The 26,470-nt window shown below is 62.9% G+C and overlaps 1 protein-coding gene across 2 annotated transcripts in view; it reads left to right on the forward strand.

The window, feature by feature from the left end:
* GNG7 (G protein subunit gamma 7) overlaps window positions 1-26,470 on the forward strand; it is a 113,908-nt gene that overhangs the window by 23,207 nt on the left and 64,231 nt on the right. Inside the window, exon 2 of one of the 2 annotated variants that reach the window (XM_045087166.1) lies at window positions 7,963-8,020. The exons of the other annotated variant lie outside the window; for it this stretch is intronic. The gene's annotated coding sequence lies outside the window, so the exon portion shown is untranslated. The remainder of the gene's footprint in view (window positions 1-7,962; window positions 8,021-26,470) is intronic. 2 annotated transcript variants of the gene reach the window in all.

The following is a 26,470-nucleotide window of genomic DNA, read 5'->3' on the forward strand; positions in this document are numbered from 1 at the left end:
CGCTCAGCCACCTGTCTTCCGCCGCCCCCTGTTCCTGTCAGCAGAGCACGCTTCCCCTGTTGATTAGCATATCCTGTTTTTAGCGTCTTTTTCTTGTAGGTTTTATATAATCGTGTCATTATTAGGAGCTGTCACAGGGAGTTCGTGTGCCCTCAGTCACACTCTGAAGCGTTCCCCGGCGGCAGCAGCTAATTGCCCGTCGTCACTCACTTCTGTTCTCTCTTTCAGTAAACTTTCATTTTAGAAGAGTTTGAGATCCCCAGAGCGATGGAGCAGGCAGCGCAGAGCTCCCGCAGGCGCACCCAGATCCCCCTCCGGCCGCAGCCAGGTTCCCTGCCGGCGCTGTCTTCCCCGGTGGCGTTATTAACTGAACTCCAGACGTCGGATTCCTCGACTTTCCCCCTCTTTCTCTTTTGCTGCCCCAGAACCTCATCCAGGACCCCACGTGACGTTCCCGTGTCAAGTCTCCGACCCCGCTGGGCTGTGGCGGTTTCTCAGACCTTCCGTGCACACGAACCGTGTCCCGCTCTGGGGGCGGGGGGTGGCGTCCTGCGCGCTGTTACCGGTGGCGATTTTGCTCACCAGGTCTAGACGTTCCGGGTGCCCTTTGCAGCCAAGGCTTAGCCAGTCGATAAAAGTGAGGTGCTTACGACCAGGTCGGGGGATGGATTTTTCTCAAGGTGGTGGGAAAGCAGCCGCCCTCTTAGGAACTTAAACGGGGCAGCTCTGCATCGGTGAGTGCTCTGTGTTGAGGGACGGTCCGAGATCATTTTCTGGGTGACGGTCTGGGGCGACATGGAGCTTCTCCGTGTGACCCACGCAGGGTCTAGTTTGGGGATGAGATCGGGACTCTCTCTCCGCAGTGGTGCCTGACCTTGAGTATCCGTGGCTGAAATAGTGCCGTGTTTTAACAGACCATCTTCTGTGCCGGGGGTCACAAGTGGCAGCCTATGGGCTGGTCCCAGGCCTCCTGCTTTTGTAAATAAAGTTTTATTGGCACCTGGCCGCACCTGTTTGTCTGCTGGGGCCAGGTCAAGGAGCTAGAGAATGACAGAGAACACCTGCCTCCCAATGCCAGAAGTACTGACCGTCTGGCCCTTTGAGGGAGCGCTTTGCTGGGCCTCGGTCTTGTCAACAAAGCCGGTACCTCAAGTTCTGAGTGATGAAGGAGTTGTGGCGTGTGACTTCTCTGCCACGTCTTACAGAACGCAGAAGCTCCCATGAGAACACAGTTGTGCGCTCTCTGGGGTGCTGGATGCTGATGGAAAAGTCTTATAGATGTTCAGCTGTTTATTTTTATTTATTTATTCTTTTTGAGATTTTATTTATTTATTTGACAGACAGAGATCACAGGTTGGCAGAGAGGCAGAGAGAGAGAGGAGGAAGCAGGCTCCCTGCTGAGCGGAGAGCCTGATGCGGCGCTCGATCCCAGGACCCTGGGACCATGACCTGAGCCGAAGGCAGACACTTCACCGACGGAGCCCCCCAGGCGCCCCCAGATTTTCTTCTGTTTAATCTGGAAAGCACTCGTGGAGTCGGTGCTCCCATCATCTCTGTGTCACAGATTTGGAAACTGAGGCACAGGGGAGACCATGAGCTGGGCGTCAGGGCAGACAGTGCACCAGAGCGCTGCCTGCTGGCTGTGAGGGTATGTGTCCCCGCCCAACCCCTTCCATGGGACTGTCAGCATTTTAATTCCAAGAGGAAAAAGAAATCTGTTTCTACATATTGTCTCTCTCTCTCTCTCCCTCTCTCTCGGTCAGACATTGGTCCTCTCCCAAATCCCAAATCAAGCGCGTGTCTCTCCGTATTACAATTCCAGATGGAGGTTGGATGACCTCACACAGGGGAGCGGTCCTGCCCCGTGTCCGGGGACATCTGTGGTCATCATAGCCGGGGGCTCCTGGCATCGAGGGAGTGGGGGACAGGGGTGCTGCTCGGCCCCCACTGCACCCAGGACACCTGGGCAGAGAATGACCCGGCCGTGGTAGCTGTGCCAGATTCTGGGGGGAGAAGACCCTGTATTAATTACTTGGGGAAAAAATTGACTCCGATTCCTGCCCACATGTGAGAGCAGAGTAAACCCCAATGGTCCCTGTGGGAACCAGGTGACCCGCAGCCTGGGCCATGTGGGGGAGGCGGAGAGGACCTCCCAGGCACCAGGGACCCAAGATCACAAGGCAGAAGCGCTCCCTGCGCCTTCTGCCTTCTTGTCCTTGGCTCCTGGAGACCTTTCACCCTGGGGCCAAGCAAACTGGACCTCGAGCCCTGTCTGATCAGGGGTGTGACAGCGCCTGCCCGGGGTCTGTCCTGGTGGAGCCTGCCGTCAGGATGGGTCGCCTCCCCTCTGGGTACCCCCCCACCGTTACGGGCCCCCAGGCTTCTCCTCCCCCTTCATTTGCAATCAGAGCCTCGTCAGGGTGACAAATTTAGACGGTTGCTGTGGTGACGAGAGAAGGCTGGGCTGACGGCTGCCGTGGCTGCCGTGCCTGAAGGACGGCTCGGCATTGCCACACGCAGCCTGCGGCACCGGCGCTCCCGCCGCACCCCGCGGTCATCAGCTGGGGCGTCGAGGGGGCCGATGCCCCGCTCCCACCCACCCATTTCCCAGACAAGTGACCTGTATCCCAGGCAGGGGGAGATCTGCCCTCTGCTCTCTGCCTCTGCAGGGTCCGCACGGCCCATCTCAACAGGGGGCTGTGGGGGCCACGGGGGATATGGAGCTCCTCCCGACTGGGGTGCTCTCGGCCTGAGCCAGCGGGCTCGTGGGGTGCTGCTCAGCGCCCCCCACAGCACTGGGGAGGCCCCACGGAGAGTCAGCCGTGCTGCGGGGGAGGGAGAGACCCTGCTTCGGAGGGAAGGAGGTTAAGGCGGTCGCTTTGTTCAGTTTCAGAAACTCGATGCCGCCCATTACATTGTGATAATTTAATAATTCGTGAAATCCCAAGGATTTCATTTCCTCAGCCCTGTGGTTAGGTGGCTCCCCCCTCGCTGAAGTTCTCGTGTCCCACTGGGGTCCTGTGTCTCCCCAGAGGACCGGGCGGGTAGATGCTGGGGAAACACGGAAATGAAAAGCCCCGGGCTGCTCAGTGCTCACGCTTAGAAACCTGCGACGGCCGGCTGGACGTCCGGTGAGTCAGTGTCCCGGCCCTGGCATTAGACCCTGAGGGTGTCGGGGCCCCGGGTGTGCTGCGCAGCGATGTCTGTCGGCTTGGTGCATCTCGTAGACATCAGCTCATCACCGGCCACAATATGCTCCCGGTTGGCCAAACGGGATTTGGGAGTAATCCGAGGGCCGTGCCTTGGGACTGATTGTATTAGGGCCCTGATCCGCTCTGGTCCCAGGCCTGGGGCGCGGCGCTGGTGGAGGTTAATCCAGGCTGATCCTCCCCGAACTGTATCGTTAACAACCCTCGAATGAGCTTTGGGGTGAAAAGTAGGAAATGTGTTTGGCCGGGACTGACCCACCTTCTCTCCGGGTCTGGTTCTCAGGGCTCGTCGGAGGGATCCCGGGGACGTGTGAGCGCTCAGCGATCATCTGGTCTGAGAGGGGCTCCCCGCCCCTTCCTCCTTTCTAAAACTGGAATCCTAATTCGTGTCTTCAAGACCCTCTCTTAATAGATTGCTTTTTAGTGTCGCGTTAGGTTTATGGAAGAACCGAGCGGAAGACAGAGTTCCCGCACAGCCTGCGCCCCCTCCACTTCTCCCCTTGGCTGACTTGTATAGTGTGGCCGCTTTGTTGTCATGGATGAGCCAGGATTGATACGTGACCGTGACCGTTAACCCAAGTCCTAGGGGACATTCCTGCACAGTCTTTGCCGCACCCTGCCCTGCCCGGGAGGCAGAACAGGATTCCACCCAAAAAGGGATTTACCCCCCACCAAGGGGGGACGGGGCCCTCAGAGGGGGCAGCGGCTCGGGAGCTGCTGTGTCCAGCTGGGCAGAGAACCTCACAGAGAAGCTTCCGGAAGCTCTGGTGCAGGCTGGTGAGCAGAGCTCCTCCTCGTTTCCTGCAGGGGCTCTGCGGTCACGTGACTGGGGTTGTCCTGGCATCGAGCGGGTGGGACAGGCTGCTCAGTCCCCCCACAGCGACCAGGATGCCCCTTCCCCCGGAGAATGACCCACCAGAGCATGGGGGGAGCCCTGAATTCTAGAGGGAGGGACAGTGGCGTTTGCACACAGCAGGGCTGGGCCAGTGCTCTCGGAGAAGTCCCTCTGGTCGAGCTCTGATGGCGCGAAGTGGGTTGCGACGTGCCTTCCTCCCAGAGGAGCCGTCCTGTGCCACCTGGGGCTGGGTCCTCGGTCCTGTAACCCGGAGATGCTGACGATGGGCTCTGAGGGGTGCAGCCCAGCCCGACTCCCTGCTCAGGGGCTGCCCTGTCATCTCCCCTCCTGCCCGGTTCTCGGCCCTGCTTCCGACAGTTTCAAATCTCCAGCGTTGGCAGCTAAGGGTCCTGCCGCCTGTGACGCCCACTCACGGTTCGCCGGCCCCAGAACAACACAGGCAGTAGAAACGACCAGGAAGTTACTGGTGGGAGCTCCAGGAGCATCTGGGCTTGTCATCTGCGTGCCTCCTTTCCCTCTGCCATTGACAGAGGAGGTCACCGAGGGCGCGGCTGCCCGACGAGACCCGCTCCAGCCACGCCTGCGCGCACTGGCCCCTGCGTGGGTCCCACGGCCTGCGGCAGGGTTCCGGCCTCTCCCATGTCATAGGCGAGCCCTGGGGGGACCTGGCCCGTGTCACCGGGCTCTGTGGGGGCCTCCTGGTCTCCCCCGGCTACCCTGGCTCTGCAGGCCTTCCCTCAGCACTGACTGGGGGTCAGGAAACCCTGGGGTCATGGCACACGTGCTGTGTTCAAGGGGTGCGGCGAAGCGCGGCGGCCGGCAGAACAGGTGCGGCCCCTGCACGGGGGGGTCTCCCCTCTCCTGGGACGCTGGACCAGACCCCGCGATGCTGGCAATGCTAGCGGGCCTGGGGGTTCCTCGGGGGCTGGGGACAGTGTCCTGGGGTTAGCGCAGAACCGGCTGCATCACCTGCCGCCCGACCTTGCAGATATCCTAAAAGCCACTGAATTGGACACTTGAAAAGGGTGACTGAAGGTCGTGGTTGGTGAGTTCGATCTCCATGGAAAAGAGAAAGGAAGCGTGTGGCCAAGAGGAAGGTCCAGGTTGTAAAGTGCTGTCCGGGACGAACGTCCTTCCGACGTGGCCCCCCCGATGGCTACTGTTGGAAACTACCTGTTTCCAGGTGTGATTTATCTCTCCCTTGGCACCGGGCCCTTTCCTCCAGAGCTTTCTCTGTGTGTCTGAGGTCTGTGTCCTGCACCTCCCCGGCCGTGCCTCGGGCTGGGGTCTGCGTGGGGTCGGCAGGCTCGGCCGTCATTCTCTTCACGTTTGGCACTAATATTTGAACGAGGGATCTCCGTTTCACTTGGTTGCCGGCGCTGCACATTCCGAAGCAGGTCCTGCTGCAGAGCCCCAGCTCCTCGTCCCTCTGCTGGCCGTCCCGGAGGGCTTGTGGTTCCCTCTGGTGGGAGAGTGAAAGTCCAGCACTTTGGCTTGGGTGAAGGTCGCAGGCACAGCCAGGCACCAGTGGGTGCATCTCGTAGCCTGTGGTCTCGTGAGCCCTGGGTCAGAGCTGCAGGGGTGCGTTGCTCACGCTGGCCTAGGCCAAGCGCAGCCAAGGTGGGGGCATCTGCATGGGCACCCGTGTGTTCAACTTCAAGTGCGGGGCTGGTGTTCTGGGGCTGAGTGTGGGTGTTTGCAGGGGATACATGAGAAGGCTTAGGATTCGTGCCACCATGTTCACAGTGGCCAGGAGGTGGGGACACCCCAGTGTCCTGTCAGTAACGTGTCCCCCACGCACTGCCCCGGGGACGGCCCCAAGCCCACGGTGCTCAGGGAGGGAACCAGACACAGAAGGCCCCACGGGGTGTGGGTCCACGCGTGTGACACGCCCAGACCAGGCTCCTCCATGGACTGGAAGGGGGCTCACGGGGGCCGGGGCTTAGGGGAGGCTGGTGGGTGACGGTGGACGGGGATGGGGTTGCTTTAGGCGTGACGGAAAGCCCGGAAGTGGCTAGCGGTGATGGTCGCACAACTCCAAAAATACTCAAAAGCACTTTATTGTGCAGCGTCTGTGCGGCGGGAGAAGCCTGTTTTAAGTAAGACGGTCTAGAAAACCATGCTTGCCTGTCCCTCGGCCAGTCGCGTCCGCGTCCCCTGGTTGTGCAAAGAGTCACCCCGGGGGCAGCTGGGCGCAGGGTACCCGGCACCCCTTCGGCACTAGGTTTGCAACGTCTTGTGTCTTTAATTGACTGAGAAATAAAAACTTGAAGCATCATGTGCCTAGATGGCCCCTGCAGGGCTGAGGCAAGTGTCAGTCTCTGGGGTGAGGGCGGGAGCTGGCACTGGCCATGCAGGAGGCGCTCTGGCCGGCAGCAGCCCCCCGCCCCTGCCCGCTTAGGGCCGCGGGGGCCGCTGCACCCCCCAGGACCGGGGTGTTCCTGAGCCCATGGCGCCACCTGCAGGCGACAGTGGGGATTTCAGTTCTCCGTCCCGGCGCGGGTTGACAACAGAGTGGCCGGGACCCCTGGAAAGGGAACCAGCCTTTAAATCTTCACGTTGAGTCATTTTAAAAAACATATTTATTTATGTGAGAGAGAGAAAGCGCGTGGGGGAGGGGCCGAGGGAGAGAGAGAGCGTTCCAAGCCGACTCCTCTCTGAGCGCAGAGCGGGGCGCGGGACTAAGTCCCACGACCCCAAGGTCGTGACCTGATCTGAAGCCAAGAGTCGGAAGCTTCACCGACTGAGCCACCCGGGTGCCCCCGAGTTGAGTTATTTTTATTTTATTTTATTTTTTTAATTTTTAATTTTAATTTTTTTTTAAGATTTTATTTGTTTATTTCACAAACAGAGATCACAAGTAGGCAGAGAGAGAGGATGAGGAGGAAGCAGGCTCCCCGCTGAGCAGAGAGCCCGATGCGGGGCTCGATCCCAGGACCCTGGGATCATGACCTGAGCCGAAGGCAGAGGCTTTAACCCACTGAGCCACCCAGGCGCCCCGAATTGAGTTATTTTTATTTTATTTATTTATTTATTTATTAAAAGATTTTATTTATTTATTTGACAGACAGAGATCACAAGTAGGCAGAGAGGCAGGCAGAGAGAGAGGGGGAAGCAGGCTCCCTGCTGAGCAGAGAGCCCGATGCGGGACTCGATCCCAGGACCCTGAGATCATGACCTGAGACGAAGGCAGCGGCTTAACCCACTGAGCCACCCAGGCACCCTTGAGTTATTTTTAAATGACATTTTAATTTTAAAATGATTTTAGATTTTCAGGGGAGTTCCAAGGAGAGGTCCTGTGTGCCCTTGCCCAGCCTCCCCGTGTGGCCGCGCCTTCCGGCCCAGGGTGCGTTTGTGGCGGCCGCGCACCCACAGACCCAGCTGCACTCCACGGCCTTCAGCGGTTTGCTCCCAGTGCCCTTCTCCTGCCCTGGGACCCCGTCCCGGACCCTACCTTGCATTTGCTCCTCGGGCCTCCTTAGGCCGACCCCGGTGACTTAGGGGGTGCCCTGGGGTGGGGCTTGACTCTGTTCCCACCTCTTCCTCGCAGAGTGACCGCGAGGGTCAAGCAATGTGGCCGAACAGCTTTCCAGAGCACGAAAGGTCACGCGGTCAACCGACCCTTGCATCCACTGCGTTTGGAGCCTTTGGAAAATTCAGCAGGGACGACCTTGCAAACTTCTCCCAGACCTTTCTGGCAAGTTGCCGCCTTACGTCCCACTTCTACACCAGGAGGCCTGGCCCCGAGGCTGGCAGGGCAGCCGAAAGACAGGCCCCCCAGAGGGGTCTTTAGGGCGGTCTGACCTCGAGGGCGAGACCCTTGTTCGTCGCCGCCCCTGGGGGACACGTGTGTCGGAGCAAATGTTGCCCCACTGAAGGGCTCCGTTTTTCTTCCAGGGAGCGGACGTGCAGTTCCCGAGCCTCGGCGGTGAAGACAGCTCGGCCCCGGGCACAGGTCAGTGTGCGATGTTTCCTTCGCCGCCGTCGGTGTGAACGCGGGTTCCGTTGGCCGTCCTGGGCCTGGGCGAGAGGAAGGGGCTTGGCTTGGTGTGGAAGGTAGCCCGTCCCGGGCCACTGCCAGGCGCAGAGCCAAGTCCCCGGACGTGACGGGGTCCTCAAACCTGGTGCCGGTCCTGGCGACTGGGAGGCACTGCGCGGCCTCAGGAGGCCCCTGCGCTGAGCTCGGATGCCCTCTGAGCTCGGGCCGGCTGTTGGTCTCATGCCCCATGGGTGTTGAGCGGCTTTTACCCTTCACTGGACCGAGGGCGGCTAGAGCGGCCTGCGGTGGCCCCAGGCTCCCCTTCCGCCTGCCCACGAAGGGCTCTGCCGCTGCCGCGCGGTGTTCTCTGTCCGGTGGTCTTCAGAGTGAACTTGGGTGTCCAGCAGGAGCTCTGACGGAGCTTCGACCGCTGTTGTGTTTCATTCACCGGCACGTGTGAGGGACGTTGGAACGCTGGACGGGTGTCTTCATAATGCTGGACGTTCCCAAACTGTGTGTGCACGTGTTTAAATGAGAAAACATTAGAAGAGGAGGCAGACCCTGGAGAAGCACATCCCATGGGTCTGTCTCTGCGCAGCTTCTAGAAAGGGCCCGTCTGCAGGGACAGGAAGGTGCTTGCTGGCCACCAGGGCCTGAGGGGGGAATAGGGCCTTGCTGTGAGTGTGCGCCGGGAACTGCGTGGGGGGCGGTGGCTGGCGTCCTCACCAGGGACTCCTGGCCTTGTGTGCGCCCAGCGGACGGGTTCTAGGGCTTGTCACGTGCACCTCAGTAAGGCGCAGAGGATGTGGTTTGGCTTCGCTCAGGAGAGACGCCGTCCTTGGGGACAGAGGCCAGGAGCCAGGATGGGAGCCCTGGGCTGGGTGTGACGTGTGGGTACCCAGTGGGTCCCCTACAGATGATCTTCCATGTGGCGTCCGTGTCAGAGTTGCCAGACAGAGGGGTGTCTGGAGACCGCCAGCAGCCGGCCGGGTGGAGGTGGACAGATGTCCCGTAGAAGGGACAATGCAGGCAAAGGAGAAGCAAGGCCGCTAGAGCCCCCACCTGGTGACGGCGTGCCGGCGTCTTGGTGAGCGTTCTCCCCCATCCTTCTGTGAGTTCCGTCCACACGCGGGATTCTGGATAAATAGGATTTGCTCTTTAACGTGCTCCTTCTGCTTGCTGGGCTGCTTTCCTTGTCAGGAAGCCTGCGTTTCCCTAACCTCTCCTGATGCTGGCTCAGCATTTCACATCACAGGCAACTGGTTAGTCACTCCTTTTAAAATAACTGTACAGTGGATTTAATTGGTTTGTAGGGATGTTTATTTTCCTGTTTTTCCCTCTCTCTTTTTACATTCTGTGATGAATGTGTTCGCGCAAGCGTTGTGCGTCCTGGGCCGGCTGTCGTCGGGGGTGAACTCCCGCACGTAGGTTTGCTGTGCGTGGGAGAGAGGGAGAGAATCGGGGTGCCCTGGTTTCCCGTTCCGACAGCCGCTTGCCCTCTGCACGTGCCCGGTCTCCAGGGCCGTCTCCCCGGCCGTCTGAGCAGCCGGGCACGTCCAGTGCTGCCGGTCAGGCTGCGGGATTTCTGCATTCTCCCAGCCGTGCCTTCGGTAAGCAGGTGCCCCCGCGGACTGCCCCGGTGTGGGTCTGTCCCCGTCATCGGTGACCTTCTTCAGCTCTTCACACACGGTGCTTGACCTCTCCGTCTTTCTCTGCGTGGACACGGGCTGGTGTCCGTCCCCCCGCTGTGAATACTTCTCTGAGCCGGTCATTCCCCTGCCCTCGCCGGGGGCTTTCTCCTACCGACCGAGGACACTGGCGCTCGCCTTTGGGCTTTCTTTGGTGTTTCCCCAAATTTCAAGATGCTAGAGAGCGACTCACCTGCGTTTTGTTCCACTTCAGTCCCGGAACCAGACTCACTGAGGGTCTGACCCCACGCCGTGCGGGCTGGGGTGGGGGACGCTGCGCAGCGTGGCGAGGGGCGGACGTTGGTGGAGGGGCGCGCAGTGGCTCCCTGAGCCGGTGCATGGTGGGCGGGCCTGGCAGGGATCTCCGGCAGGGACTCCTCGGAGGGCGACTACCAGGCTTTGCCTGGCTCCGCTGTGGCTCACTGGTCCCTCGCGGACCACCTGCTTGTCAGGCGCTGCGGGAGGCATCTGTGGCGGACAGACAAGCAGAGCCCGGCCAGGGTTTCCCACCTCCAAGCAGCCGGGTGTCGCTGAGCGAAGGCCACCGCCGCCTGCCCCTGTGGCAGAAGCAGCCGCCCAGCACATGCCGAATGGTGAGCAGGAGTTTGGGGGCGTTGGCTCCCAGGGTGCCGGGCAGGGGTTTCGGGCCGGGGTGCTGCTGTTCCCCCTGGTGGCCACGAGGGGGCAGAGAAGGCCCGCGGGCGGGGCTTGAGCCGGGTGTGCGTGGAGGTGGGGCAGGTGCCGGCAGGGGCAGCGGGCCTGGGGTGTTTCCAGCCGTCTGCCCGTCCCTCCTGGAGTGCCGTGACCACCCTGCCCCGTCCTCCAGGATGTTGCAGCCCCGGGAGTCCCCTGGCCACCCTGTCCCAGGCCCCTTCACCGTCCCCGCAACAGATCCCAAACCTCCCCGATTGGGACCAGCATCGGATGGCTGGCCCCTTCCACTGGGGGGAGGGAACTGCTGACTTTGCGACCTTGGGGGCGCAGGGGACCTGGATCTGGGTGCGACCCTGTGGTCCGAGCAGAGGCCGTGGCACAGAAGCGAAGGCCCCGGATAGGGGTGGGCAGCCTGGCCGCAGCAGCCCCGGCGCGAAGACTGAGTCTTGCTTCTGGAGCCTTCCCTCCCTCTTCTGGAGCAGCGGCTGCCGGCTCCTGCCCCACGCGGCCCTTCCTTCAGGGGCTTACCTGGATGGACAGCACCAGTCCTCAGAAGCCCCCCGGGGTCTCCAGGGCCTGGACTCTGGCCGTGTCGCCCTGCGGCCCGTGTGGCCTAGCGTCGGTCCCTGTCACACCTTCTCGTGGGAGCTTGCTGCCTGGGCACAGGGACGCCCTCCCACAGACTTTGTCCCCCCCCCAGCAGGGGTTTCTGGGTGAGTGCCTGGGCCAGGCCTGTGGCCCAGGCAGTGAACAGAACCGACGAAACCCTTGGCTCCCACAGAGCCGACGTCCTAGCAGGGACTGGGGGCCACTGCGAGTTCCCCCGCCTCAGCTCTGCTGGCATCAGGCCCGTCACTGTCTGGGGTCAGTGTCCCACGCGTTGTTGGTGGGGGGGGGGCGGCCCCATCAGCACCACCCACCCGCCGCCAGGAGCTCCTCCCTCCGTGGTGAAAACAACCACAGATGTCCCCAGACTTGGCCCGGGGTCCCCTGAGGGCAGGACGAGAACCGTGCCCTAATGGCTTCTGTCACATTGTGTCTGTAACGGGGATCCTGGCCACCGGGTGGGTCTTCCCGCTGCCTGGAAGCTCGAGGGGCTGATGCTCGCCTCCCGGAAGAGCCAGCCCACGTCCTCCTGCCTGGCAGCTGCCTGGGACAGCTCAGCCGCCCCGTCCCCCGAGGGCACTGGCCTTTCAGCCTGGGAGTCACCTGGGCTCCGGTGTTCCGGCCCTCGCCTGGTGCTAGCCACGTGGATGGGGCATTGTCTTTGAGCTGAATCCGGTGCCCAGAGCTGCGATGTCCGGCACGGCGGGCACGAACTACCGGCAGCCCTGAACCCCCGAAATGGGGCCACCGGGGAAATGAGACTCTGCATAGGCCAGTTTACATCTGTGATTCTTTACTGAGGGCGATGCTGCCCCCCGGGGACACTGGGCGGCGTCCGGGGACATCTGTGGTCGTCATACGGCAGGGGCAGCTCCGAGCCGGTGGGGCCAGGGATGCTGCTCAGCCCCCACGGTGCCTGGGACTCCCCTGCAGAGTGGCCCGCCCCCCACGTCCCTGGTGCGGGGGGAGGGGGAGGACATGTACTTCCCGGGAGTCTTGCTCCCGGCAGAGCGTGCAGAAGAGCTCCGTGACCTTCAACAGCAGAGTGTTGTTCTGACGGCTCCTCGCTCTCCTGGGAGCTGCGGGGCGTCTGCAGGGTCGTCTGCAGAAAGCTCTGTGGAGCGAAGTCCAGCCCGCTGCCCCGCAGAGCGCTGCTCTCCCCCGGCTCGGCTCCCGCTTCAGGTCTGTCCCAGGCGTGTGGAAATGCGCCGTATTATCAGTTTTCCTGTGGACAAGCTGTTCTCCTGCAGGAACTGCCAAGATCCACGGTCAGAACCTTCAAACCTTCTGTTTGCGAAAGGTCACAGGGCTGCCGCCGCCTTCCCAGCAGAAAACACATACGGAACATCCATGACCGGGGGCCCTGCCGCAGCCCACAGTGCCCAAAACCCTCTCCCTGCAGGCGCTGACCCAGGGGCCACGTGGCCACGTCGTGGGAGGTCTGTGGCCATCATGATCAGGTGGGTGGGGCCAGGGAGGCTGCTTCCCCCCCCCTCCCAGCACCCAGGATGTCCCTCCGAGAGTGACCTGCCCCAAAGTCCACCAGCGTGAGAGGAGGAATCCCCGCTGCCCGGGAGTCTAGCCCCCAAGGGGGAGTCAAGGTCACACCGTCGTGTCCACGTGCACCACTGCCTGGTTTCCACCCCTGCCGTCTCTTGGACCCTGTGGGCCAGGGTGTGCTGGGAAGTTCTGTCTCACGGGCTGGCTAGTGCTACCACCACCTGAATTTACCGCTGGACAGTCAGGACCCCGGCGGGTTCACGTGGAGGATTGCTGGAGCAGGAGCCCCCTCCGTGGGGCCACTAGGACTGGAGCAGCCCGGTGGCCACACGGGGTCGGAGACCACACCTCGTGGGCACAGGGATGTTGCTGGGCAACTGCTCACACGGTCAGCCTCCCTCGGGCAGGGCATGGCGCACGTGCGCCCGTCGTGGTCACCCAGCTGCAGCCTCCTGACTCGAAACACAGGGTGGCAGTCACGTATGACAGGAAGGTGGGGGCAGGGGGACAGGAGCCACGTGGTGGGCAGCGGGGCCCCTGCGTCTTCCCAGGCTCACCCTCAGCGGATGCCCTTGGAGCTGGCGGGTTGGCGCCTCCTCATTTCCTTCCGTTTCTCTTCGTGTTCTCAGTCCACAAACGTCTGTGTGCCGGGGCCCCGCCGGGCTGACCTGCTCGTCGCTGCTGGCAGAAGCCCCGGGGCAGGACAGAGAGCACAGCGTCCACGGGGCAGAGCGGGTGCGCAGGACAGGGCCCAGGCATAGCCTGGAGGCGCCTGCTGCGGCGTGCTCAGCAGCGGGAGGCAGGGAGGGACCCGAGGGTCCGAGAGCTCCTGCCAGGCACCCAGTGCAGGCCCGTGGCCGCTGGGCGCCCGCCTCTAGCGGCCCCAGGCGGAATCACCGGTGGTCTCTAATGGTCATCGGTGCCCCCGTGTGCCGATAACCGGACAGGAGGCCTTTGGAGGGTGACGCTATGTCCTCTAGTAGGACCCGTCTTGGTCTTCGGGCACAGTTCCTGGCTCGCCGCTCCCCAGACTTGTGACAGTCTGAGCGAGAGGAGCGTCCCCTGCGTCCCCTGTACGTGACTGACCGGGACAGTGGCCGGGACACCCCGGGGTGCTCTGCTTGCCGTCTCGCAGAGCGTGTGGTGGGTGACCGCACTCACGCGGCACCCTGGTTCGGCTCCTGGTTCTGCAGGTCAGCAGTGTAGACGCTGTGGCAGCTGCTGTATCCAGAGCCCCACCGGGCTCGGCCAGAGCCGAGTGCTCATCGAGGCGCGGCGGAGAAAGAAGCCGCCTCCACCATCGCTCTGGCCGTCGGCAGGATTCAGCTTCTTTGTGTTGCTGGCGGCCAGCCAGGGGCCACCCTGAGCTCTTAGAGGCCACTCTCGGGTCCTGTTGTAGCCATGTGGCCTCCTCACACTCCCAGCCTCTGGCGTCAGGGAGGTCCCCGACCCTTTGACGGGCTCACCTGATGAGGTCAGGCCCACCCAGGTGACCCACGAGGGCTTCTCCCCTCGGAGTTGACCGATGTGGAGGCTTAATTCCGTCGTTCAGACCCCTTCTTCCATACCAGTCGTCTGCGCAGGGCATGGCATCTCATCCTGTTCCCAGGCCCCGACCGCACCCAGGGTTCGTCCGCACGGCGCCCTCAGCAAGGAGCCGAGATCCTGTCGGCCACACAGGGGTGGAAGGGAGCTGAGTCCGGGAACAGCCAGGCCTGAGCCGGGGGTGTGGCCGGGACTCGAGGGTCAGGGCTGGGGGCACGGAGGGTTTGGGGAATGCACGGCCAGCTTGTCCCACTTACACCTAAACAACGGACGCAGGACTCCACCCAATGTTTTTTTTTTTTTTTTTAAAGATTTTTTCTTTATTTATCTGACAGAGATCACAAGCAGGCAGAGAGGCAGGCAGAGAGAGAGAGAGGAGGAAGCAGGCTACCTGCAGAGCAGAGAGCCCGATGTGGGGCTCGATCCCAGGACCCTGGGATCATGACCTGAGCCAAAGGCAGAGGCTTAACCCACTGAGCCACCCAGGTGCCCCTCCACCCAATGTTTTAAAAACCTGTATTTTGAGATAATTACAGATTTCTAGGAAGTTGCAAGCTCTCCCACAGCACAGTCTTGTGCGCCCTCCGTCCAGCTGCCCCCAGTGGGGGCAGCTCTGGTCACTAGAGTGCAAAACCAGGCATTCAGCACGGGGACCATGTGGGCCAAGGTTCCCTCGGGTGGGCCACACCTGCGAATTCAGCCCTGCCCCGCTGAGGAGTGTGCAGGACCATCAGGCCCATAAGGCGGACAGAGTTCCTCTTGCCCGTGTGTGCAGAGGGGGGCGTGTGCCTCAGGGGCACCGCGTGCCCCGCCCAGTGTTCCAGGCCATGCTCCCCCCCCCCACCCCCGTTCAGGGGGGCCTTGCCCGTCCCTCTTCAGGCAGCCGGCCCCTGCGGCGGGTCCATTTGCAGAAGGGGAGAAGCCCTCGTGGGTCAGAAGGCTCAGGTTCAAGTCTAGGTGCGTCTCCTAGAGGCACGCACACCCACAGCTCCCCGGACCTTCCTGAACATGGAGGCCTGGCCCCGAGCCCACTGTCCTCAGGACGGCCACAAATGACTGTGAGGGGCTCTAGGTCCTTCCAGGGGAGAGAGGCTGTCCTCATCCCCCCGTCCGTCCTGCCAGACCCCTGGCGACCGACTGCGATACCCCGGCTTCGCCCGGAGTCCTCGGCTGTCTTCTCCGCGCCTCGCAGAGTCTGCCGCGTAGGAGCTGCTCCGTGGGGCGGGGCTCTGTGTTTCTCCCTCCGCACGGTACCGACCGTAGCCGTGCGGGCCCTGTCATCCAAGGTGGTGCCCCAGCCGGGTGCCTGCTGCTGTCCACGCCCCGCCTGGTCCCTGCTCCTCGGGTGCAGGGAACCTGGGGGCAGACGGGATGCCACTCTCGCCGTTGGGCTGATGTGAAACGGCAACAGGGATTTTGCAGATACAGGAAGACCCCTAATCGGTTGATTCTAGGTTCATCAGAAGAGATGGTGCCTGGGTGGGCCTGGCCTCATCAGGCCAGCTCTTGAAAGAGACCAGAAGCTTATCCTGAGTACTGAGGTTCGTGGGTGCGGGGGGCTGAAGGACGGGGACAGGGAGTTCGTGTTGACCAGTGGTTCGGGTGTGCAAAGTGAAAAAGTTGTAGACGTCCATCGCACGTGGACACAGATGTCTTCATGCTAACGAGCGTACTTGTAAAAACAGGGAGATGGTTGTGTGCTTGTTACCGGAAGAGAGAGACACACACGGAAGAGCAGGAGCAGACACTGCCGCCGTGAAGCCAGCCGTCGTGTCACAAGTGCTAGGAGCAGTGCCCGTCCGGGAGCCAGCTCGGAGGGGGCCGGGTCCCGCCCCGGCACGTGTGCGCTCAGCCCCACCAGCAAGCGCATGGTGGGGGAGGGCCCGTCGTGTCTGTGTCACAGAAGAGAAAACAGTGGCAGAGGAGCTGAGTGACTTGCCCGGGGCCACATGGTCGTGTTTTATGGCGTTCAGGTCCGCCGCGTCCATCCCCGGGGCCGGATCGGAGGCTCCACCTGGTCAGGCATCTCGCCTGACTGCTCGCGGGTTCTTTGTGCATGTGTGGACAATGGAGAGAAGGCTCCAGCCTGGTCCTCACCTGACCTCCGGCCCCGAGAGGGGGGTCAGACCGGGCCCGGTGACACGTCGGGGACTGGGCACAGAGCCCGGGAGGAGTAATGATCCCATGCGGCTTCCTCGGCAGAGTCATCAATCTCCGGAGCTGAGCCCTGAGCTCATTAGCTTCCTGGAGCGCGACATGCTGTCCCTGGCTCCTGACTCATGTTCCTGCTCATCCAGACCTCTGCTCCCTGCCAAGGCGGGCTCTCGGAGCCGGGCGCCCTCTAGCCCATGTGGGGCTCGCGGAGCCAGGAGCAGCCGAGGAACAGAGAGCGAGGCCTGGCAGCACTCCCGGCGGGTGTTTCTGGCACTGGGCTGCCCGCTCTGGGCACGAGGACAGGCACACGGAGTTCGCGGGCAGCACCCGGGGTGCCGGCTGCGGTCACACCGGCTCGTCCCCCTGGCAAACCATTAGCCAGGCCAGCTGGCTCCCTGGGCACCGTGGACACCGGCCTGTGCCTTGGGCACTGCGGGTGGGGGTCAGGCAGGATCCTGGCCCCACCCACTTGCTGCCCCTCCCCAGTTATGACAGCCACAGATGTCCCTACGTCACCAGTGTCCCCTGGGGCAGGACTGCCCTGGGCGAGACCCTAATTGAGCAAACTGATGGTTACAGTCCTGCTAGAGAGTGAGAGCAGGTGCTCAGGGAGGCCTTCCTGGAGGAGGTGATGTCTGAGTTGAGGTAGGCGATGCCCTGGAGCTGACTGGGGCCAAAGGACCTTCCAGGTGCACAGCAGTGGATGCTGGTGCCAGACCTGGGGGCACAAGCTGAGGGAGGGGAGGCCCGGAGCAGAGTTCGGGCATTATCCCGAGGGTTCCAGGCCCACTGTGGCAACGACGAGCTGCCCTTGTTTTCCAGATTAGGAAACCAGAGAAGGTGACGGTGCCCGGTCCCCCCCACCCAGCGGTGGTGGGTAGAGTCCTGTGGGCTTCAGGCCAGCCCGGGGGGCTGGGGGTGGGGTGGGTGCTGGAGCCGGGCCCAGGAAGCTCAGCCCCTCCCAGCTCCCAGACCCTCGGTCAGGCAGGCACCTGCCCCCACCCTCAGTTTCCCTTTGGTGCAGCTGGGTGACAACCGCCCTGACACCCAGGGTCGCTGCTAGGAGTCGAGGGAACCCGCTCCCCAGGCCGGGGCTCTGGGTGAACTGGCAGCAGCACGTCCCTTAGCCTGTGGTCACTAGACGTGACCTCCCCAAGCCCTTCCTCTTTGGACTCTGCCTCTTGAGTTCGTCCGGCTTCTCTGGATCTGAGGAGACGTGGGCACTGAGGGCGAGGCCCCAGGCCCTTCGGCAGGTGGGCAGCGAGCCCTGAACCCCGGCTCCCGTCCGGGTATCCTTCCCTCTAATGGAGGATGAGAAAGAAAGCACCACGTGGACAGAGCGCGCCCCTGCCCGAGAGCTGCGCCCCCGCGAGAGGAACGAACGGGGTCCACCCCCAGCGGCCTGGCCTGCGTCCATGAGGGCGGACGGCAGCCGGGCGGTCGTCCGTGTCCCGAGCTGACCTCGTTCCCCGTGCTCGGGGCAGGAACGGCCCGGCCCACGGAATGGACCTCTCCAGGCCTGGGACACCTGGGACACGGGCGGGCCAGGCCGGGCCGGTGGGGGGGGTCTGAGTGTCCCGGCCCGCCGTCCGCGCTCCCCTTCCTGGCTCCTCCCGGGAAGGTCGGCAGAGGTGGTCCCTGCACCCTTCAGGAATCCAGCTGCTCTGCCGCCTCCGGGAGGGAGCCCAGCGGAGACCGCGCTGGGACAGCCACCTGCACCACGAGGCCGCCAGGGCCACCCTGTGTCCCGGCCGTGTGGCACCGCGCGCCAAAACCAGGACAGAGACGGCCTCTTGAGCATTTGGAGCACCTTCTTTCATTCTCTCTTTGGTAGTAAAATACACGTAAAATTCATGACTTTAACCATTTCTAAGCGCACAGCTCTGCGGCGGGAAGCACACCCCCCCACCCTCCGTCTCCAGAACTTTCCACCCCCCCCACGGAGACTCTGTCCCCACGAAGCACGGACTCCCCACCCCCGCTCCAGCCCCCACTCCCACCCCCTCCTCTCTGTCTGAGGGACGGGACTCCTCTGGGGCCCTCCTGGGAGTGGGGTCCTGCGGGACGGGTCCTTCTGGGTCTGGCTCCTGTCTGTGAGCCTGGTGTCCTCAGGGTCCCTCTGCGTGTGGCAGGGTCAGGGTCCCCCCCCCTCCCCCGCTTCCTGAGGCTGCACCGTGTTCCCGCACATGGACCAACCACAGTAACCCGTCAGTGGACGTGTGAGTCGTTTTCACGTTTTTATTGGCTGTTGTGAATGTGCTGCTGGGAACACGGGGGTGTGAATGCCTGTTTGAGTCGCTGTTTTCACTTCTTTTGGGGAAAAATAATCCTGTTTGTCCTGGTTTGACAGCCCACCCCAGCCTGCAGCTCCCCTGCCCGCCCCTCGAGACACAGGGGAGCCCAGTTGGAGCTGCAGGATCCAAGATGTGGCTTCTCCTTCCCCGACCCTGGTTTGCACTCCCACACCCCTAGAAAGGAAAATTGACATTTTGCCCAAATAAAGATGCCGTGGGCTGCAGGTTCCCAAGGTGCGCGTAGCGTGGGGCGAGAAGGACGTCTCCCTCCCCTGTGCTCTCGGCCTCCGCCTGGAAGCAACCATCGCCGGGTTCTGGTCTTCTCTGGATGTGCTCCGCTCCTAGGCACCTTTTCTGACCCTGGATTTTGCAGGGTGAAGTCGCGCACCCCTCGGGAGCACTAACGTGAAGCCACGAAAAGGCTCGGGGGGGGCAGTCCGGGGGCCCGGCCAGGCTCCAGGGGCCTCACCTGCCGGGTGCCGCAGCCGCAGCGGGCCCGCCCATCGGCGCCCAGGCCCGGGCCTCTGCGCCGTGGGTGTTTGATGACGGTAACGTGCCCCCGTGCTAGGGGCGGGATGCTTGTGTTCCCCAGATTCCTGCCATACCAGCGGGCTGGTCTGGGAGGTGATGGGTGTCAGGCGAGCTCACGAGGGTGGGGCCCTGTGGTGGGCTCAGTGTCCTGGTAAGGTGAAGAGGAGCGATCAGGGCGCTCTGTCCCAGACACACCGGGCGGGGGGCGCATCCGCACCAGGGACCAACCTGTGGCCCCATGATCTCAGACTTCCTGCCTCCCGAACCATGAGAAGTGATGCCTGGGCGCTAGGGCGCCCTGTCTGTGCTGTTCTGTGAGAGCGGCCAGAGTGCACGAATACAGCCCGTCGGAATATTTTTCTAAAAAAAAAGAAAGAGAGGGCACCTAGATGGCTCAGCGGGTTAAGCCTCTGCCTTCGGCTCAGGTCATGATCCCAGAGTCCTGGGATCGAGCCCCGCATCGGGCTCTCTGCTCAGCAGAGAACCTGCTTCCTCCTCTCTCTCTGCCTGCCTCTCTGCCTATTTGTGATCTCTGTCTGTCAAATAAATAAATAAAATCTGAAAAAAAAAAAAAAGAAAAAGAAAAAAAGAAAGAGAAAGGCAGTCTGCAAAAGGCACCCCCGGCAGTCACCTGAGGCGGGGTCCCCTTCAGATCCTCACAGCGGTTTCTGGCACGCGGGGCCCGTGGAGCTGCCTCCTGTGGGCAAAAGGGGAGATCAGAGAGGCATGTGCCCGTGTCCTGGGGTCACTGTAACAAGACTAAAGACCAGGGGCCTGAGAACCACGGGACCTCTTTCTCGCACATTCTGGGGTCAGAAGTCCGGGGTCGAGGTGTGGGGGGGCCCTGCTCCCGCCGCAGTCTCCAGGGGAGGGTCCTTCTGCGGCTCCCAGCTCCGGGGTGGGGGTGGGGGTGGGGGCAGCACCGCGGGGCTGTGGCCCTGTCCCTGCAGGCTCAGCCTCTCCCCTTTTATCGCATCTCTATCTTATCTCTATCTTATCTCTTTTGATAAGGACGCCAGGGCTCGGGTCAGGCCCCCCCAGTCCTGCACGGTCTCATTTTAACGTAACCAGTCAGACTCACAGAGACCGTCTGTCTCTTCCAATAAGGTCACTACAGAGCCTGCTCCCACCGACGGGGCCGCCTAAACCACGACTGTGACCTCAGGGTCCTGGAGCCGGGAGGTCCGAGAGCAGGGTGTCTTCTGAGGCCGCTCTCCCTGGCCTCCCTTCCCCGTGTCCTCACCGGGCTGTCCCTCTGTGCGCGTCTGTGTCTCACCCCGCCCTTCTGCAGGGGTGCAGTCGGACTCGGGCCACCCTTGCGACCTCATTTAAATTAATCACATCTTTAAAGGCCGCATCTCCAAGTACAGTCCCAGTGGGGATTCGGGCTTCAACACGGGAATCTGGGGACACCGCTTAGCTTATCAGTCACCTTCTAAGGTTCCTGGGGACACGCTATTCAATCCACCGGGGGAGGTGGGGGCTGAGCTCAGGCCTCCGTCAGGGAGGCTGTGCGGGAGGTAAGGGGGGGTCGGGTCTCCCCAGGAGGAGGCCCCATCGCTCTGCAGAGTGGCACAGAGTTGTCTCTGCGTGTGAGTCACTTAGCTGAGCTGTGGTCTGACCTTCACCCCCATCCTTCACCCTCCCCGCTTTTTTTTTTTAAGATTTTGTTTATTTGACAGACAGAGATCACAAGCAGGCAGAGGCATGCAGAGGGAGAGGGGGGAAGCAGGCTCCCCGCCGAGCAGAGAGCCCAATGCGGGGCTCGATGCCAGGACCCTGAGATCATGACCTGAGCCGAAGGCAGAGGCTTTAACCCACTGAGTCACCCAGGTGCCCCTCTATCACGATCCCTTTTATAAATGAAGGTGGGCCCAGCAGGGAGAGATTGCCCGGGCGCGCAGAGCGCCCCGAGCGTGGCCCACAACCTCCGCCCTGCAGGTGGGTTCCGTGCCCAGCACCGGCTTCCCGGTTGGGGTTGCCGACTGCCCGAGGAAGCCCCCAGGGCCCCCGAGGTGGCAGGCACCAAGGGCCTGGGAGCCCTCGGACCCCTGGGACGTCCCCTCGAAATCTCTGCTTTTGCTTTCATTTATTTGTTGTTAAAAGGTCTTTCTTAAGCAGCTCCTGCACACAGCACGGGCTAGACCGCAGCCCCCGCCCCGGACCGCGCTCTCCCGCCCCAGCTGGCCACGTGCCGCTTTGTGTTGGCTTTTAACGGCCCGAAAGTGTCGCGTTCTCGCTGGCGAGCTCTCTCGTTGGCTTGGATGGAAAACGATTTGGACTTTTCCCTTCTGTGGGTCATGTGGATCCGGCGACTCAGCGGCCCCTGGGGGTGCACCCGGTTCTGGGGGGTCGGGGGGTGGGGGAGCCCCGTCCCTGTCTGTGGCCGGATCCCAGGGCGGGAGCAGTGAGAGCGAGCGAGACCCGGCGGGTGTGGCTGAAACGGGGCGTCCAGGAGCCAAAGTACAGGCCTGTGAGCTCTGTGTTCTTAACTCGACCGGCGTAAAAACAATGTTTTTAGAACAGCTTTGTTGAGACATAATCCCCTCGCTGTACGGGTCACCCTCTTCGGGTGTATGATTGGGTGGGTTTTAGTACCTTTACATGTTGTGCAACCATTTCATTATCTCATTCCAGAACATTCCATCACGGCAGAGGGAAACCCTGCCCCCTCAGCGATCCTCCCCCTCTGTCCCCGGCCCCCGGACCCCAGGAGCCGTTCCCGTCCGTGGAGGGGCCTGGCGCGGACGTGTCGCACGCGTGGACTCACACCCCACGCGGCCTCCTGTGTCTGGTCCCTTCCCTGCGCCCCGTGGGCTCGGGGCTGTCCCGGGGCGACCCGTGGTTCTACGCCCCGGCTTCAGGACGGAGAGTCTCAAAGTCTCGGTCCTGAGAGCTCCAAGGACGTTTGTTTTATGCAGGTTTTATCCACCGGAAGTCACTAGACAGGAATCAAAGCTGAGAAGTGACTTAAATATTTATTAATTCACTTAGAAAGAAGAACGTGCTAAGTGACTTTTTTTTTTTAAACAAAAAGTAACCGCGGTTTGAAAAACAAGCAGATTTGGTGTGAACGTGGCAGGGGGAACCCCAGAGTGGGGCCTGACCTAGGAGGAGACCACAGAGCGGGACGGCCATGCCCAGTGCGGGTCCCCGCGGCAAAGCGGGGGCGGCGTGAGGGACCCAGTGGCTTCTGCGTCCGGCGTGGCCGTGTTGCCTTCCAGCTGCGACAGCCGCGCCCTGGGAAAGAAGATGCTCCCGTGGGCGTGGGCGGCGCGGGGGGAGGCGGCCCTGGGAGAGAAGATGTTCCCGTGGGCGGTGCGGGGGGAGGCGGCCCGGACTCTTGCTGCTGTCTCTGTGACTTCTCTGCAAATCCCAGATTATTCCCGAGGGAAACTTTGTTTGCAAACATGGGGCGAACACAAACAAACACGGGACAGCACGAGGGGACGTGCCGTGGCCTCAGTGAGGGGAGGGTGGGGGACGTCCGTCCTGGGACTGGGCGTCCCCACAGGAGGAGCCGAGGGGGCAGACGAGGGAACCAGAGGCCACGCAAGTCGGCGAGTCCTGACCCAATGCCAGTCACGCACCAGAGACAGTCGTGGTTGCCGGACCTGGGGGGGGTGCGGGGGGGGCGGGGATCCAGGGAGGTCTCTAAGGAGGGGACGTCCATGCAGACCCCAAGGGACAGGGAGGAGCACCGGAGGCAGAAGGGGACTGAGCCAGGTCTGGCTGGGCAGGAACGGTCATGAGACTCAGCCAGGTGCCCTGGGGATGGCCCTCCGCTGGGGCTGGTTTCTGCTTTTGACAGGCTGACGGGGACCCGAGGCTCCCGGCCCCCGAGACAGGGTCAGGGCCGCCGCACGGGGGGTCAGCTCTGCCTCCCTGGAGAAGCCCAATTCCTGGTCCAGGCCAGCGGTTCTCAGCGAAAGTCATTTCTGCCCGGGGGACAGCGGATAGGGTCTGGGGACATCTGTGGTTGTCACAACGGAGGGGCTCCTGGCATCACGGGGGTGGGGCCGGGCACGTGCTCTGCTCCCACAGTGCCCAGCATGTCCCCACAGGAGCAGCCCGCTCCGTGTCAGCAGTGCTGGGGGAGACCCTGCGTTAATCCTCTAGAAGAAACTTGGGTCCAGTCCCTGCGCACTCTGGACACAGGTGTAGAGCTGGGCTTGTGCTCCGGTGGGACTCCAAGTCGCTCTTTGCCGGGAAGTTCGGGTGTCCCCCTCACAGGTGCCATCTGCCCAAACCGGCATCTGGAGTGTCCCAGGAGCACCCCAGAAACTCCCTCACCTACCAGCCATGCTACAGGTTACAGACCCCGCGGGCCCCTCGTGCCCAAATCACGGGGAATGCAGACTGTTAAACGGGATGGCCCTCCGGGCCCAGGGGCCTGGCCTGCCGGGTCAGCCAGGTGGTGGCCGTCAGGAGAGGGCTGGGCTCCCCCTGCAGGGCCCTCTGGCCGTCTGTGAGCACCCGCCTCCGGTCCTCCCCCTGGGGCGAGGCCCCGCTGCCGGCCTTGGCCACTGTCCACTCTGCTTCCCAGGCTTCTGTGTGTGCGTGTGCTGCCCTGGGCTGACCAGCAGGAGGTTGGGAACACTGTCCTGTCCCAGGTCACGGCTCTGGACCTCGGCTTCATGCCACTGGCTGTAAGAGAACCCTGGGGTCAATGTCAGCAAAGCCCCGTCCCCCCAGACAGGCCCTGCCCTGCCTGGCCGCTGTAGGCTTGCCCTTTCTCTCTCCTTCCCAGCCAGAGTGCTCCTGATGTGCAGACAGCGTCTATGACCCGAGTTCAGGGGAGGGACCCTGGGCTCACCCTGGTTTGTACCCTCCGACCTCTGGGCCTTTGCACTGGTGTCTAGTGTGAGCAGGCATCAGACTCAATTCTTCCAAACACTGAACTCAGGGAGGCTGCCTCTCAGCACCGTGGACGTCCAGGGCCGTCCTGGACACCGTCCCCAACCGCACCCACTCAGTCCCAGGAGCACCCGCAGTGTGACCACCACAGATGTCCTCTGAGGATAGTCAGCCCAGGTGAGAGCCGCCCCTGGTCCCGGCCCTTTGACAAAGGAGGCAGGGAGCCCCGCCCCTGGGGCCGGGCTGGGTCGCTTTCCCAGCACCGCAGCAATGCCAGGAAGGCTGCTGGACCCAGGAGCCTCTGCGGGCTCTGGGCCAGGGTGCAGGGGGGCTGGGAGCTCTGCTTTCCAAGGACCGGACAGCCAGAAATGTGTCTGTGTTGAGAGCTCCGCACACGCCAGCCCAGGCCCGGGACGGCCCCTGGCTCCTCCCTGTGCTCCTCAACCACGTCCCCTTCGGTCACGGGCCCCTGAAGGCGGGTCTGACCGGCCACTCCCAAAGACGGGTCCAGCACCAGACGGAGCCAGGGGGTCTCGTGGGGGTGGTTCTGCCTCCAGGACAACCAGTGATGGAGGGACATCTGGGGCCATCCCATCTGGGAACTGGGGGTGGTCCTGGCATTGAGGGATGGGGCCCCGGCAGCTGCTCAGCCCCCGCAGTGCCCAGATGCCCCCGGAGAATGCCGCAGCGCAGGGGCCTCCTGCCAGCCCCGAGATGAGGGTGAGGCCCCTCCGCTCTGTGGTGGGTGGGGAGTCACGGGGACACGGGGTCACTTGCTGTCTGCGGGAATGCCTTCTGGTCTGGTGCGGGGCCGGAGCTCCTGCACCCCGGCGAGCAGTGGGGGGGCAGGCCAGTGTGAGCTGGGAGCCTGTGTGAGCGGGGGAAGGCGTGGGGGCATGTGAGCAGGGCCCCGGGGCAGTGGGGTAGGCTGTGTGAGCAGGGGCCCGGCTGAATGGGGAGCCCCGGTGAGCGGGAGCCGCTGTCCTCGGCAGGAGCCGGGTGGGGGGCGTGGTGCTGAGACCTGTGGCATTTTCTCGGGGCGCTTCCATGGCAGCCGAGGAACCTGCTGCATCCGTCTGGCAGGATGTCAGCAGGCTGCCCCGTGGCGGTGGCCTCCCTGGCTGTGTGCCTGGGGCTTCCAGGAAGCTCGCCTACACCCGGGAGGGAGCCGGGGGATTGGGGTGGGGGAGGGTGCCCTTTCCAGCAAGCGCCGGGCGGGGCTGGGGACAGGCCGAGAGGTCAGCTCCTGCGAATCTGTCCCAGTACCCAGAAGCAGTTGTAGGTCCCACTTCCCGGCCACCATCTAGGCCGGCTGAGTCAGGGCTGTGTCACATGGAGGAAAGGCCGGCCGGCTCGCGGCAGGCAGAGGCAGCCCCAGAAGCTCGTCGGGTCACGTGCCCCCCCCACCCCGGGCAGCATGCCCCCCCCATGTCCTGAGGACTAGAGCCAGACGCCTCACAGTGTCCGCTCACCCGCCCCCTTCCCAGACACTTGCAAGAGCAGCCCCGGGGGCCACCCTCCCTCCAGATCCCCACACCCCCCGCCCTGTCTTCAGGATCTGTGCTCTGGGGCAAGTCCCTTTCCCGCCAGACCTCTTTTCTTCGGCTCATCTCGGAAGCCCCCTCCCCTCCCCACTGCGCCTGGTCCTCCTGAGCTGCCCTCCTGGTCCCCCGGTGCCTCCAGGTGAAGCCGTCTGTTGGCCGGGATGACGCGTGCGCGTGTGTCTGCCCTGCTAGGACGTGGGGTCCGTTCAGCTTTGCCGAGATCGGGGTGGCGAACCTTCTCCGTAAAGGGCCCGCTTGTGAGTATTTTCGGCTCTGTGGGCCAGACTCTCTGTCGAGACGACTCAGTTGTGCCCTAGGAAAGGAATGGGCCGTGTGCCAAATAAAACTTTATTTATAAAGACACGTACGCCCCCCCCCCGGCCGTGGTTTGCCTCCCTCTGAGTCAGAGGGTTTCCCACAGGGACCCGTCGTGGTCCCACCACATGCGACGCTGAGTTGTCTTCGAGGCAAACTTCCAAACTGAGGCTTTCTGTCGGGTGATTATGGAACCGCCGAAGTCCTCGGGGTCGATGGGATCCCTTCACGCAGGGGGCTCACCCGGGGCCATGTTTGATGATGTGTGTGGCTGTCACAACGGGGGACACTGAAGGAGGGGGGGCCAGGGCTGCTGCGCGGCACCCCCCAGTGCCCGGGACGCCCCGCAGGGAACAGCTGCCCCCACGTCCGCGGAGCCGGTGCCGGGGGGGGGGGGCCCTGCGTTCAAGCACCCTGGGCTGAAGTGCGCGGCGGCTCCCGCGTGCTCACGTGTTGGGCGGCCCGCCTGTGGCAGGGTCTCGCCTGCCAGCACCCTCCAGTGTTCTCTTACGATGACCCCCCGCCCCGTCACAGCCACCAGACTGTGGCCGACGCCGTGACAACAGCGGGGAAACTGAGGCTCGGAGCCAGGCCCGCAGCCCCGTGCTCTCTCTGGCTCCTTTTTGTCAGCGCGGGCTCTGCTCACGGGTCTTCAGAACGCTCCGGTCACGTTGTGTCCGCTCAGGGCAGCTCCTGAGCTGGCGCCGGTGACCCCGCCACGAAGACCTCAGCAGGGCC

Source organism: Mustela putorius, unplaced genomic scaffold, assembly GCF_011764305.1.
Source record: "Mustela putorius furo isolate JIRA1106 unplaced genomic scaffold, ASM1176430v1.1 tig00000095_pilon_pilon_pilon, whole genome shotgun sequence".
In the NCBI taxonomy this organism is placed as follows: Eukaryota; Metazoa; Chordata; class Mammalia; order Carnivora; family Mustelidae; genus Mustela; species Mustela putorius.